Source organism: Mobula hypostoma, chromosome 13 (assembly GCF_963921235.1).
Source record: "Mobula hypostoma chromosome 13, sMobHyp1.1, whole genome shotgun sequence".
Classification (NCBI taxonomy): Eukaryota; Metazoa; Chordata; class Chondrichthyes; order Myliobatiformes; family Myliobatidae; genus Mobula; species Mobula hypostoma.
The window spans coordinates 26,358,197-26,373,592 of NC_086109.1; positions in this window are offsets into that span (position 1 = coordinate 26,358,197).

Genomic DNA, 15,396 nt, shown 5'->3' on the forward strand with positions numbered 1-15,396 from the left:
AAGAGTAAGAGGCCAAAGTTGGGAATAGAAGAAGTAGTGAAGGGGAGGGAAATTTCTTTTAATTGGAAGGAGAAATTGATATTCATACCATCAGGTTGGCAGCTACCCAGATGGAATGTAAGGTGTTGCACCTCCACCCTGAGGGTGGCCTCATCCTGGCACAAGAGGGAGGCCACGGATGGACGTGTCAGAACAGGAATGGAAATCAGAATTAAAATACACTGAAACAGGTAGAAAGGTAGTGTGACCTCCGAAAGTTTTTGATCTGGGCATATATGTCTGTTTAATTTGTCGTAGTGGTATTTTCTTTCAATCCTATGAATATATTTCGGTTTTTACCAATTTTTACTGCTTTGCGGAAATGGGACCCGTTCTCAGGGCCCCACAACCGGCCACTTTTCGATATACCAAGGATGTGGCCTGGAAGTGTAGTGCGCCTTCAAGGTACCGGATCTTCATGGTTCTGGAGACGGGCTGACTCAAGGCCGGTGCTGCTGTCTAATGTCAGGAGAGTGAAGGGCAAGAGTCAGATGCTAGAGAGTACCCCTGTGGATGTACCCCTTAACAATAAGTACATCTGTTTAAGTACTGTTGTGGGGGGTGGGCGGACGGCCTACCTGGGGGAAGCAACAGTGGCTGCACCTCTGGCACAGAGTCTGGCCCTGTGGCTCAGAAGGGTAGGGAAAGGAAGAGGATGGCAGCAGTGATAGGGGACTCTATAGTTAGGGGGTCAGACGGGCGATTCTGTGGACACAGGAAAGAAACACGGATGGTAGTTTGCCTCCCAGGTGCCAGGATCCAGGATGTTTCTGATCGCGCCCACAATATCCTGAAGTGGGAAGGAAAACAGCCAGAGGTTGTGGTACATATTGGTACCAATGACATAGGTAGGAAAAGGGAGGAAGTACTGAAAACAGACTACAGGGAGTTAGGAAGGAAGTTGAGAAGCAGGACCTCAAAGGTAGTAATCTTGGGATTTCTGCCTGTGCCATGCCACAGTGAGTATAGGAGTAGAATGAGGTGGAGGATGAATGACTGAGAGACTGGAGCGGGGGCAGGGATTCAGATTTCTGGATCATTGGGACTGCTTTTCAGGCCGACATGACCTGTACAAAAAGGACAGGTTGCACTTGAATCCCAGGGGGACCAATATCCTGGTTGGGAAGTTTGCTAAAGCTGTTTAAGCTAGAATTGCTGGGGGGTGGGAACTGAACTGAAGAGATGGAGGAAGAGGTGGTTGGCTCACAAATAGAGAAAGCTTGGAGACAGTGCGAAAGGAGGATAGGCAGGTGATAGAGAAGGGACGCGCTCAGACCGATGGTTTGAGATGTGTCTATTTTAATGCAAGGAGTATTATAAGCAAAGCGGATGAGCTTAGAGCATGGATCAGCACTTGGAGCTATGACGTTGTGGCCCTTATAGAGACTCGGATGGTTCAGGGGCAGGAATGGTTACTTCGAGTGCCAGGCTTTAGATGTTTCAGAAAGTTCAGGGAGGGAGGCAAAAGAGGTGGGGACGTGGCACTGTTGATCAGAGATAGTGTCATGGCTGCAGAAAAGGAGGAAGTCATGGAGGGATTGTCTGCGGAGTCTCTGTAGGTGGAAGTTAGGAACAGGAAGGGGTCAATGATTCTATTGGGTGTTTTTTATAGACCACCCAATAGTAACAGGGACATCAAGGAGCAGACAGGGAGACAGATTCTGGAAAGGTGTAATAATAACAGGGTTGTTGTGGTGGGAGATTTTAATTTCCCAAATATTGATTGGCATGTCCCTTGAGCGAGGGGTTTAGATGAGGTGGAGTTTGTTAGCTGTGTCAGGAAGATTTTTTGACACAGTATGTAGATAAGCATACAAGAGGAGAGGCTGTACTTGATCTGGTATTGGGAAATGAACTGTCAGATTTCTCAGTGGGAGAGCATTTTGGAGATAGTGATCATAATTTTTATCTCCTTTACCATTGCATTGGAGAGGGACAGGAACAGACAAGTTAGGAAAGTGTTTAATTGGAGTAAGGGGAAATATGAAGCTATCAGGCAGGAACTTGGATGCATAAATTAGAAACAAATGTTCTCAGGGAAACATACAGAAGAAATGAGGCAAATGTTCAGTGGATATTTGAGTGGAATTCTGCATAGGTACGTTCCAATGAGACAGGGAAAGGATGGTAAGGTACAGGAACTGTGGTGCACAAAGGCTGTTGTAAATCTAGTCCAGAAGAGCTTATGAAAGGTTCAAAAAACTAGGTGGAGATCTAGAATATTATAAGGCTAGCAGGAAGGAGCTTAAGAATGAAATTAGGAGAACCAGAAGGGGCCATGAGAAGGCCTTGGTGAACAGGATTAGGGAAGACCCAAAGGCAGTCTACAGGTATGTAAAGAGCAAGAGGATGAGGCGTGGAAGAATAGGACCAATCAAGTGTGACAGTGGAAAAGTGTGTATGGAACCGGCAGAAATAGCAGAGGTATTTAATGAATACTTTGCTTCAGTATTCACTACAGAAAAGAATCTTGTGATTGCAGGGATGACTTACAGCGGACTGAAAAGCATGAGCATATAGATATTAAGAAAGAGGATGTGCTGGAGCTTTTGGAAAGCATCAAGTTTGATAAGTCACCGGGACCAGACAAGATGTACCCTGGGATACTGTGGGAGGTGAGGGAGGAGATTGCAGAGCCTCTGGCGATTATCTTTGCATCATCAATGGGGATGGGAAAGGTTCTGGAGGATTGGAACTTTGGGGATGTTGTTCACTTATTCAAGAAAGGGAGTAGAGACAGCCCAGGAAATTATAGGCCAGTAAGTCTACTTCAGTGGTTGGTAAGTTGATGGAAAAGATCCTGAGAGGCAGGATTTATGAACATTTGAAGAGGCATAACATGATTAGGAATAGTCAGCATGGCTTTGTCAAAGGCAGGTCGTGCCTTACCAGCCTGATTGAATTTTTTGAGGATATGACTAAACACATTGATGAAGGAGGAGCAGTAGATGTAGTGCATATGGATTTCAGCAAGGCATTTGACAAGGTACCCCATGCAAGGCTTATTGAGAAAGTAAGAAGGCATGGGATCCAAGGGGACATTGCTTTGTGGATCCAGAACTGGCTTGCCCACAGAAGGCAAAGAGTGGTTGTAGACAGGTCATATTCTGCATGGAGGTCAGTGACCAGCGGTGTGCCTCAGGGATCTGTTCTGGGACCCCTACTCTTTGGAGTTTTATAAATGACCTGGATGATGAATTGGAGGGATGGGTTAGTAAATTTGCTGATGACACAAAGGTTGGGGGTGCTGTGGATAGTGTGGAGGGCTGTCAGAGTTTACAGCGGGACATTGATAGGATGCAAAACTGGGCTGAGAAATGGCAGATGGAGTTCAACCCAGTTAAGTGTGAGGTGGTTCACTTTGGTGGGTCAATTATGATGGCAGAATATAGAATTAATGGTAATACTCTCGGCAGTGTGGAGTATCAGTGGGATCTTGGGGTCCAAGTCCATAGGACACTCAAAGCTGCTGCCTTAAGAGTGGTGAGTGCGTGGAATAGGCTGCCGGCATTGGTGGTGGAGGTAAATACAATAGAGTCTTTTAAGAGACTCCTGGATAGGTTCATTGAGCTTAGAAATTAGAGGGCTATGGGTAACCCTAGGTAATTTCTAAGGTAAGGACATGTTCAACGCAGTTTTGTGGACTGAAGGGCCTGTACTGTGCTGTAGGTTTTCTATGTTTCTTTGTGTCGTGGGAGTACACGGAAGATCGAAAGCAGAGAGCTGGCTGCTGTCTGTGTGCTCAGGGACCCAAGTTCTTTGAGCACTGAACTCGGAAGAAGTGATGCAATGGACTTTTAACACCATAAATCAGCGGGTTCTTTTGTTATGTCTCCCCTTTCGCTGTGAAATGGGGACATCTCTTTTACCCTCATTAGGGAGAGAGCCTGTGGTACGTCAAATTGCCGGGTGAACGAGTAGTCTTTGGGGTACTGCAAGACTGTGTCTTTATTGATGCTTTGCTGCAGCTTGAGTGCTCGGTGGAGGGTGCCGATGCTTTTTTGCTGGTGGGGTGGGGGGGGTCGTTGCTTTGCTGCTGCTTATGTGTGGGAGGGGGGAATTGGTGGGGGCTTTGGGGTTCAAACATTTGACTGTAATTCATTCATTCTTTGAAGCACTCCTCTGTTTTCGTGGATGTTTGCAAAGAAAAAAAAAATCAGGATGTATATTGTATACATTTTTCTGACATTAAACGTACCTTTTGAAACTATTGCTTTTTACCAATAGTTTCTTCCTTAATCATTTTAATTCCAATTTAAAAAACATAAGACAGTAGAAAAGAATGCATGGCTTTGATACTTCTTTTTTGATTTCCTGTCCTCCTTATCTATCTAGAAATGTGTTCAGACTTCCATTAAATGATAACGCAGTGGACTAGTAGTTTCCAACCCTTCAAAAAAGTTCAAAGTTTGAAGTAAATTAATTATCAAAGTACATACATGTCACCATATATTACACTGAGATTTACTTTCCTGCCAGTATTCACAGTAAATACAAAGACACAAAACACACACAAACACAGACAGACAAACATCGAAGGTGCAACAGAAAACAAACTGTGCAAATGCAAAATGAGAAAGAAAAAGACAAACAATAAATTAAAAAAGCAATAAATATCAGAACATGAGCTGTTGAGTCCATAGGTTGTGCAATCAGTTCAGTATTGGGCTGAGTGAAGTTATCCTCTCTGGTTCCTCTCTAGGTTCCTCTATCCTCTTTGCTTGATATTTGAGGGGTAATAACAGGAACTAAACCTGTTACTAAACCTGGTGGTGTGGAAAAGAAGGGTCTTGGCCCAAAATGTCAACTGATTACTCTCTTGCATTGAGTTCCTCCAGCATTTTGTGTGTGTTGCAGTGAAAATGCTTGCCTGTTTCATCTCCATAAACACTTCATGATGTCATAGGCTACTCCTTTTAATGAGTTGGACCTATCTTAGGGGATTCCTCCAGTTATGTATATTATTTGTTTGTAGCCTTTTTTTTGTGAAATTTTCTAACACTTCTATATTATTATAACCTTACAGCTTCCTTTTCCTAGTTGTAACTTGTGAAACCATCCACCCACTCCACCTCAGAAAGATAGGCCACAGGATGAGAACCGCTGTCATATACTCTGCTCAATACTGACTCAAAAACAATTGAGTTACTCTGGTTTTGTTACATGATTTTAGTACTCTGATTACCATAACATAATCATAATGAAGAAGCATTAAAGTTACAATGTATAAGTCTTTGATGAGACCGCACTTGCTGGATTTCTGGTCACCCTGTTGTAGGACATGTGCTAAGTATGCAGGAAAGATTCACGAGAATGTCACCTGATTAGAGGGCTCGTACTATAATGAGAAGCTCAATAGTCTGGGAATTTTTTTCCCAGGAGGGCTGGAAGTTGGGAGGTAACTTTACAGAGGTATACAAAATCATGATAGGCTTAAATGTAGTGGATACTCATCAGGATAGGGAGACTGAAATGAGAGGGCATAGATTTAAGAGGAGGGCAATTTTTCACAGAGTGGTTGGTATATGGAATCAGCAGCCAAACACACTGCAGAGGTGGGTACAATTCCAACGTTTAAAAGATGTTTGAAGAAGTTGACGTACAGAAGAGGCCTAGAGGAATGTACTATAAATCAAATGCAGACACATGGGATTAGCTGAGAGAGACATCCTGGTTGACATGGGTGAGTTGGGACAACGAGTATGTGTCCATGACTCTATGGCATATAAACTAGTTGCTGGAAGGTTTACTACAATTTCTCAGTGACTTTTTGTCAGTAATTGTTTGTCTACCATTCTGTATATCATCAAAAAAGGGCATTTCTATAAATTCAGCTGTGTGAGTAAATTATCCCTTCTAAAAAAATAGAAGAGGCATTTGACATTTAAGTAACATCAGAAGTATGTTAAAGGATAATTAGAAAGAGCCAGTACATTTTGCCTGTAGTTACGAATTAAAAAGAGACAGGTTAGATGATGGATTCAAGCTGTTCAAGTTTTTCCAATGAATCTGCCTTTCATCAGTTCCACTGGTGATAGCACATGCTTTTGCCTATCAAAGCCTGAGATGGATTAAGATTTATTGGGGCCCTGGGCAAAGAGAAAATTGAAGATCCCCTCCCAAATATAATTAAAAGCATAAAACTATTAAAAAGTATTGATACATAAAACATAAATAAAGAAAGCAAAACTTTCAATTTCATACTAACCTCAATTTTGACATACAAAATTAAACAAAACAGCTGCCTTGGAAAATGACTTCGATGTATAACTTTTTCTTTAATTAGTGTTTTACATTGTTCCTGCACTCTGCTAAACAATTACAATAAAATAAGGGCTAAACCAATAGTCCTGAGTAAAGACTAAAATTACCATTGATTACTGCTGAAGTTAAGTTAAAGCATTTGTCCAATAAAGTACATCTGAATGTTTTTACTTAAACATTCCTGAAACATCAACCAGATGCTAAGTTGCTTATTTGGTCAACTTCTCTCTCACTATAGCTGTGTTCTGTGTACAACCACCATATAAACAAAATGTGCAAAAATACAAAAAATTAAATTTCATGAGAATGTTACTTCTTGCCATTTAAAAGATTAGCTTCTTGACACTGAGAAAGGGGAATATCTTGTGCAATGTCATCAAGATCAAATTGTTGCATCAGTACTAATTCAACTGCCATCAGGCACCTCTGGGCATTTTAGATATCAGTTAACTCTTTAACCTTGCTATTGTCAAGAAAGCATGTTTTCTGTCACAGTCTGCAACTGACAGGGTTAGTAGAGGTCTAGGAATAATGGATGTACTGGGGAACATTGACTGAAGGCAACTTTCCAATAAAAGTATAATTTTGCAAGAGGTTTGCCTGGTTTGTTTGGTTAAAAGAATTTGAACTGGATGTATTCATTAGGGAAGTTCTGCTTCAAGTCATAGGGGTAAATTGCAGCAAGTTCATTCGGACACTTCTAAATGCCAGTAAAGATAAACAAGTTGTGTTGAAACTGTACTTAATGAATCTTAAAGGCATCCAGTTGACATTGCAGAAATGTTAATACTCGGCAACTAAAAATGATAATAATGAGTGCGAATAATAATGAATTGGGGAAGTTTTCAAAGTAAAACCTTTGGAGCTCATCAAAGTCTCAAGTTCTCTAGATTCATCTGCCCCCTACTTTTGGGTACGAGTCAGATCACATTGATAATTTTGTGTTTTTGCACCATTTTTAAACTACTAGAATTCATCATGCAGGAAAGTCACAAATGACTGAAGTCATTGCCTCCAATGAACTGCATCTTTCTAGACAACATCATGCTTCAGCAGAAGAAAACTGGTCACTTTAAAACATTAAGAATAGTTGTCACAAAATTATGCCACAAATATGGATTCCAATTGGGTCTTCTTGTTCTGATGGAAAACAGTTTCCAATCGTGGTATGTGACTGGTTCATGTATTTGAGAGGAATTTCAATGGGCTTCCTGAATTGCATTGTAATTGAATGCAGGACCTTCCTGGAATCTGCATAAAAGCTGACGTAACTTTGAATATTGAGAATGACTGAGCAATACAGTGATGATCATGGTGCTACTACTTCAGGAACCTGGGTCTTTGTGAGTTTGCCCATTCTTTCTATGACCATGTAGATTTCCTCCGGTTTCTTGCCATATTCTGAAGGCATCCTGGTAAGTTTATTGCCTACAGTAAAGGGTCAGTAACTTTAACCCAAACAAGAGAAAATCAGCAGATGCTGGAAATTCAAGCAACACAATATGTTGAAGGAATTCAGCAGGCCAGACAGCATCAATGCAAAAGAGTACAGGCGACATTTCGGGTCGAGACCCTTCTGCGGGACACTTAAAATTCCTTGGCATTATCATTTCAGAGGATCTGTCCTGGGACCAGCACACAAGTCCCTTTACAAAGAAGGCTTGACAGCGCCCTTACTTTCTTAGAGGTTTGCGCAGAATCAGCACATCATCGAAAACTTTGACAAAGTTCTATGGATGCTCAGTGGGGAGATCCTGATTGGTTGCATCACAGCCTGGTATTTAAACACCAATGCCCAAGAATAGAAAATCCTACAAAAAGTAAAGGATACAGCCAGACTCCATCATGGGTAAAGCCCTCCCCACGATTAAGCACATCTGAAAGGAATGCTGACCCATTGAAAGCAGCATCCATCACGAAGGACCCTCACCGACCAGGCCATGCTATCTACTCACTACTGCCAATGGCAAGGAGTTGCAGGAGCCTTAGAGCATACATCACCTGGTTCAGAAACAGTTATTATCCTTCAGCCATCAAGCTCCTGATAACTTCACTCACCATGCATGGCATGGCATGATCCACCATCACTCAGGGTTGACCATGGATATGGCATCCCAGCTGTCTGTAGATACACAAGTGTGGGTGATAAGATATGGAAAGCAATCTATTGCCCATGTAGCAAGCTCCCCCTCTCCATGCATCCAATGAACCCAAAGGAATGGCAGAGACTGATACAGTTTGGTACCAGCAGTGTTGCAGCAGTTGCCAGTCAGCACTGAACTCAGTGTAGGACTGCCTACGGATTTTTCCCTCGGGATTTACTCCCAATGCCTTCCCAATGAGTGGGTATAGCCACAAGGCAACAAAGGGTTGAGATCGGAGTTTTCTTCTCCTAGACAAGCCCCATCTGTCCAAAGCGACTGGTTTTAAGGCACCAGTAACCCGCCTTTACCCCTTCTTCTGTCAGTAGAAACGGTTGCGCTGGTCTTAGTATCCAAGCCACACATGAAGGCCAGAAGCTGGACTTGATTGTCAGAGGCTACTTGAGGCATATGCCATTGGGAATAACCATTTTGGGTCGAGATCCTTCATCAGTCATGAAACATCGACTGTTTAGTCTTTTCCATAGATCCTGCATGGCCTGCTGAGTTCCTCCAGCATTTTGTTTGTGTTGCCCCTCTCATAATTTGATAGTTATGTCAGTGTTTTTACTTGACAGAGCCTTTGAGAAATCAGGGCACATTGGTGGAAACAGGGAAAGCAAAAGATCTTTCCAGTAGATCATGAGTAAATAAGCCAGTGACATGAAACAGGTTCACCATTTTGCCGCTGACCAAAAAAAAAGCAATAAACTCATAATGACTCCCACAGATGCAAAGAATTTTCTTAATTTTGACAAACAGTTGAACTCTTAGCAACTGGGGAAAAAAACTCCTTGAACTATCTCTGTCTTTGCTCTGTGATACCGGATTGTGGCTAAATGGACCTGCTTAAGTTGCATTTGTTTCACCTGCAAAACTAGGTCTGGGTTTGTCTGCTTCCTACTCTTCTGTCACTGTGTTTCAAGGCTAGCCTTGCCAGAAGGACAAATTATTGGCAGCCTTTGAAACACAGAAGCACATTAAACCTCCTTTGCTTGCTAAAGGTTTCCTTTTTCCATTCCAATTTACCATTCCATACTGGGTAATTTTACAGACACTGTGCTGTAATCTTGAACCCAAAATTCCCACTGATTTATATCGACTGCATTGGGTCCAGATACCAATAGGACGACTCAGTGCAAGTACAAAGAGCGTACTCCAGCCAACAAATAAAAGTAAAGGCAAATATAGGGATTCCAAACCTCAAAGCTCTAGTGGAGTAAGGTTGGATAAATTTGGGGAAGATCACTCTTAAGATTTAATACGATTGTATATATTCCATAAACTGTATCAGTCCTTTTCATCTCCAGATGGGCTCCTGCTGACTTTTCCAATTTTTTTTTTTTTGGCTATCTCAGTTTCTGTGATCCCTGTGAGATTTATTTTGAATAAGTTCTACACAAATGAAGAGAAGCAGCTTCAGTGTTCACCAATTGATAAAAGCTGTCACACCATTTATGTTCAGTTGGGGTCTGGTCACAGAAATGAGATCAGGCAACTATCAGTAATAAACCCAGGCAGCTGTCATAAAGCATTCGGTCTGTGATAATCCAGATTTTCACTATCCCAGGAATGTGGCAGGAAGGGAGCTGTGAAGCAGAATTCAATCTCCTACTTGATTATGGATTCTTGTACCATAATCCTAGGAAATCCCAGAATGCTTCACTGCCAATAACATACTTTTGAATTTTAGTCACTGTTTTGAAATATAAGTTGGTGCAATCTGATCTGAGATAATCTAAGCAACCCACACATTCAAAGATGTTGATAATTGAGCACATTCCTGGCAGAGTTAAACAGGTTCAATGTGTATCAAAACCTTGGCGTTCCCTACAATCTGGTCCACAGAGCCCCCTGCACATTACACCATATGGAATATTTCACCCTGCAGAAGATAAAGATAGTGAGAGAAGGGGAAAATAGTAATAGCCATGTTTATTTGAGACATAAGGTTAAGTAACATATGAGGAAAGATTCAAGCGAGAGCTACGACAGTGTAGAGATAGTTCCTGAGCCAATCCCTAGCCTTTCATATTAACAGCTGATATTAGCAGGAGCAATTCTTGTTACACACAATCTGCTGGAGGAACTCATTGGGTTGAGCTGCATCTGTTGTGGGTGTTAGGGTGTATTCTGGAGTTAGTGTATAGAGCAAATATTAACTTCAGCAATCAATCTTTAGATCTTAACGTAGATTGTAGTTTAAATTTAAAATGCAGCCCTGGACAACAGTTTCCTGGAGCTATGGACACCAGTTACTAGAGAACCAGACAATGCTGATTAACATTGATTTTGGGCGTCCGGAGTGTGGGTGCAAAAGAGGTATGAAAATTATATGTAATTCAAAGGAAGCATTGTAGATACATTGTAACTATAAAATTGTCCTGCTGCTACCTTTAATCTTTAGCATATAAAATGTCATGTAATATTGGGTCAAACAAGCTTCTTCCTCCAAGATTGTCTCATTTTGTTGAATAAAACACTTGTATATCCATTAGTTTCAGTGTCTTTCCAGTGACTTCATTTATGATACAACAGGGGTGTCACGGGGGGGGGGGGGCGGTGCCAGTGCTGGACCCAAATGCAAGACACAGACACTGAAGTACTAGGAACAGGACTTGACTAGAGAAGGGACGTGACAGGATACAGACAAGGAGCAAGGACAAGGACGCAAACTTGGGCTAGGACATGGACTAGATAGGGAACCCGGACAAGGAACCATGAACTAGGAGCCTGGGTTTGGGAAAGCGGGACCAGGACTAGGAACAATGAACTAAGAGCCTGTGCTTGGACTCCGAGCCAGAGACTGGACAAGGACCCAGACCCTGGGTCTTGCCTCAGGCTCGGACCCCAGAAGTAGGCAAGGACAGGACGTGGCTGGGGTCTTGAGGCTTGAGGCTGCAGGCTGGGGCTTGGAGACATACTGACAACTGTACATCAACATAGAGCTGGGACTTACCCTTCGAAAAGCTGGGACTCATCTTTAACACGACACTAACATGAGACTGGACAGTACGTAGACAGAGCTGGGACTTATCCTTAGACAAGCTGGGAGTCAACTTTATATCCACACCAAGGTGGGACAGGTCCATCCGTTGGGTAATGGCAGAATGGCCTGACTTACCCCACAGGGACGAAGACAAGACATATCCCCCCCCACCCCGCCGGACAACCTCAGAACGGCCTGACTTACTCTACGGAGGCGAGGACAAGAAGAGACAAACACCAAAGAACGACAGACAGTTCCATCTCTGCATCAGGGTTGCTCCGAGTCACAGTTACGGCCAGCAACTTCGGCTGGCTATGGAAACGGCTGGATCCCTACCTAGCTCGGAGTGGCTGAGGGCCATTCAGTTGGCCCAGGAAATGGTTGAATCCATACTGCAAAGACAGCTCCAACTACCAACAGCAAGGCTCCATGAAGCGATGGTTCTCCAACGCGGCCTAAAGATGGCAAGTGGTCGCCCTAGCCTTCCAGCGGCAGGTTGCTTCCAGGGAATCTTGACAAACCAGCAGCCCACACTTCTATTTCCGGCAGTTTAGACGCAACTAGGCATATTACTGCCCTCAGCAGGACGTATAATTAATTATAGAACTTCGAGGAACTCAAATTCTCAAATATAACCTAGTCTCACGTATAAACTGAATAATAATCTCTTCAATCAGATATTGGCTCTCTTGATGGCCAAACTAAGATTTAATAGAAAACCAAAATACATTTAAGCCAGATAGCCTCTTGAACAACATGCTTCTTTCAATTTTGTATCGATTACAGCTCAGCAAAACATGCTGGACTGTCTCTGGACTACCACAGTCATATAATCCAGTAAGATGTTTTCCTATTATCTTTAAATAATAGTTTAGCCCACAATGCCCCAACCTAAGTCTTGATAATTTCACCATATCGCTACGATTTGAAAGGTAACAGTCTGAGACCTTTTTAAACTAGTGGGTGACTAGAAAAATAATGCCTGCCCTTTAATACATTTTTCCCAATCCTCCTGCCACTTCTTCTCTATCCCTTTTTAAATCCTACTTCTCAATTCTGCTCTGCCTAGGGGAACTCTAATTTCTACTTGCCTGCTCTGTAAGGAAGACTTTGCAATGCCATCCACAATTTCATTTCCCTCCATCCCAGCATGCCCAGGAATCCATGAAAATCTAACTGCACAACCCATCTTCCCTACTCTAAACAACACTAAGAGAATCTCAATAACTATGTCAGGACGAGCTTTTGATTTATTCCCTTTTATAGCCTCTAAGGCAGCAGCAGAATCCGAACAGATGATAACCCTACATAGTTGAGAGTCTTCTGTCCAACATAAGGCCCAGAGGATTGCTAATAATTCCATTGCAAAGACAGAAACACCATCTGAAACCCGGTGACCAAGCTTAACTCCAAGTTGAGACACATACATCCCAAATCCTGCCCTACTACTCTCTGGGTCTACTGAGCCATCAGTAAAAATCTTCAGATAAGATCCCCATTATTTAAATATTCATTTGTGATCAACGCCGATGAAACTGCTCTGCTTCCTTGAAGCTGAAAAAGGAAGAATAGGTCTACTTCTGGTTCCGGCAAGAGCCAAAAAGGGACGGGTGGCAAGCAAATTTTGCTAACTATGTCTTCCTCAGTCAGTTTCAATTTCACAGCCCAGTTATTAACCAAATCTAAAAATGGATATCTTTTAATTTTACTTTGGTGCTCCAACTTCCCCTGCAAAAGACACTTTGGCGGACAGCTGTGATTGAAGCCATTTAGTTTTGCCCAGTACTGCAGGCCCAACTGAATTCGTCTTAAATGTAGAGGCACTTCCCCCATCTCCACACATAATGCCGGGACTGATGTTCCAAAAGCTCCACAACAGAGTCTAAGTGCTTTGGATTGCACAGTGTCTAGTTTTCCAAGCACTGCTGTAGCAGCAGAACCATAAGCAATACAACCATAATCTATAACTGATCTAATCATAGCTAGATATATTAAGTACATAGTTTCCCACCCTGCTCCCCAGTCGCATCCGGCAATACTTCTCATAACATTTAAAACTTACTCACACTTTCCAATTGTTTTATCTACATGAACCCTCCAAGTAAGTCTTTCATCAAACCAGACACCTAAAAACTTGAATACCTTGACTTTTTCTAGTGGAGAATCCCATAGACAATTCAAAATCAGGAATCTTTCTTCTAGAGCGAAAAATCATATATTTGGACTTAGATGCTGAAATCCTGAAACCCCATTTATTAGTAAACACAAAATAATCTGCAGATGCTGGGATCAAAGCAACACTCACAATACGCCAGAGGAACTCAGTAGGTCGGGCAGCATCTGTGGAAATGATGAGTCGATGTTTCGGGCCGGAACCCTTCGTCAGGACTGAAGAGGGAATCTTTCCTTCCCCCTGATCCCTCTTCAGTCCTGACGAAGGGTTCCGGCCCGAAATGTCGACTCATCGTTTCCACTGATGCTGCCCGACCTGCTGAGTTCCTCCAGTGTACTGTGAGTGTTCCTTACCCCATTTATGAGCCCAGTTTTCAACTGATCTTTAAGCCTTTTGTACCTGCCTTAATATATACTTGATATTTCTTCCTCTTTTCCAGATTGCACCATCGTCTGCAAACAATGATTTGCCAAATCCTGTCCCTACCTGATCAAAGATATCATTTATCATGACATTAAAAAGAACTGGACTAATGACACTTCCTTGAGGGGTACCATTACCTATTTTAACTGACTTGGAGCTTGTTCCGCCTCTTCTTACTTGAATTGTCCTTTCCTTAAGGAAATCTTTGATCCAATTAAACACTCTATCTCTAATTCCCGCATCATAGAGTTTAATTAATAAGCCATCCTTCCATAGTGAGTTGTATGCTCTTTCAATATCTAGAAGTACGCTTACCATTACTTCTCTATTTTGAAATGCTTTTTTAATATCATGATCTAAAAGGGCAACAGATTCCATTGTTGATCTTCCAGTTCTAAAACCATTTTAATAGGCAGCAAAATGTCCCTTATTTTCCAAAATAAACAAGTCTGTTGGTGACCATTCGTTCCATAATTTTACAAAGCACTGACGTTAAAGCTACAGGCCGATACGAACTAGGACTAGACGCATCCTTACCTGGCTTTAAAACTGGAACTACCACCGCATGCTTCCATTCTACTGGTAATTTTCCTTCTTTCCACACTGAATTAAACAATGCTAGTATTTCTATTAATACAGAGTCATCTAAATGCTTAAGCAATTCATCACACAGTCCATCCCTACCAGGAGAAGTGTTTGAACCTGATTGGACAGCTTCCTGCAATTCCTGAAGGGAGAAAAGCAAATTTATGGAGCTATTATCATCCAAACTCCTGTCCAATTTCCAACGTTCTGTAACATATTTTCCCTTCTCAAAAGGGACCATGGACAATTATTCTGATTTGATGGAGAATGGATGTGAAAACACAGAGGAACATCTGGAAAAATTTCTGAAATGCTCGTTCGCTGCTGTCGTTACTGTGCGGTGGTGAATCTTTTGGAGGGTAGGGCTCAAAATCCCCGGACTTGCCTGCTTTTGGCGACTGAGAAAGAGGGCGAATCGCTCGGACAGAGATGGCTCTCAGTACTCGGTGTCAGAGAGCTGATCAGAGCTCGAAGTTTTCGGATGACTCAGAGTCGGATTGTGGTCGGCATGGCAGGGAGAGGTTTTCTTCCTTCTGCTGTCTGCGTGAGATGTGGGACACTTGAGAAATTTTGAACTTTACTGTGCTCATGGACTTCTTCATCAAGTTATGGTATTGTTGCACTGTTGTAACTATATGTTATATTTATGTGGTTTTGTCAGTTTTTTCAGTCTTGGTCTGTCCTGTGTTTTGTGATATCACACCGGAGGAAATAATGTATCATTTCTTAATGCATGCATGACATATGACAGTAAAAGAGGACTACGGGTCTTCATAATCTAA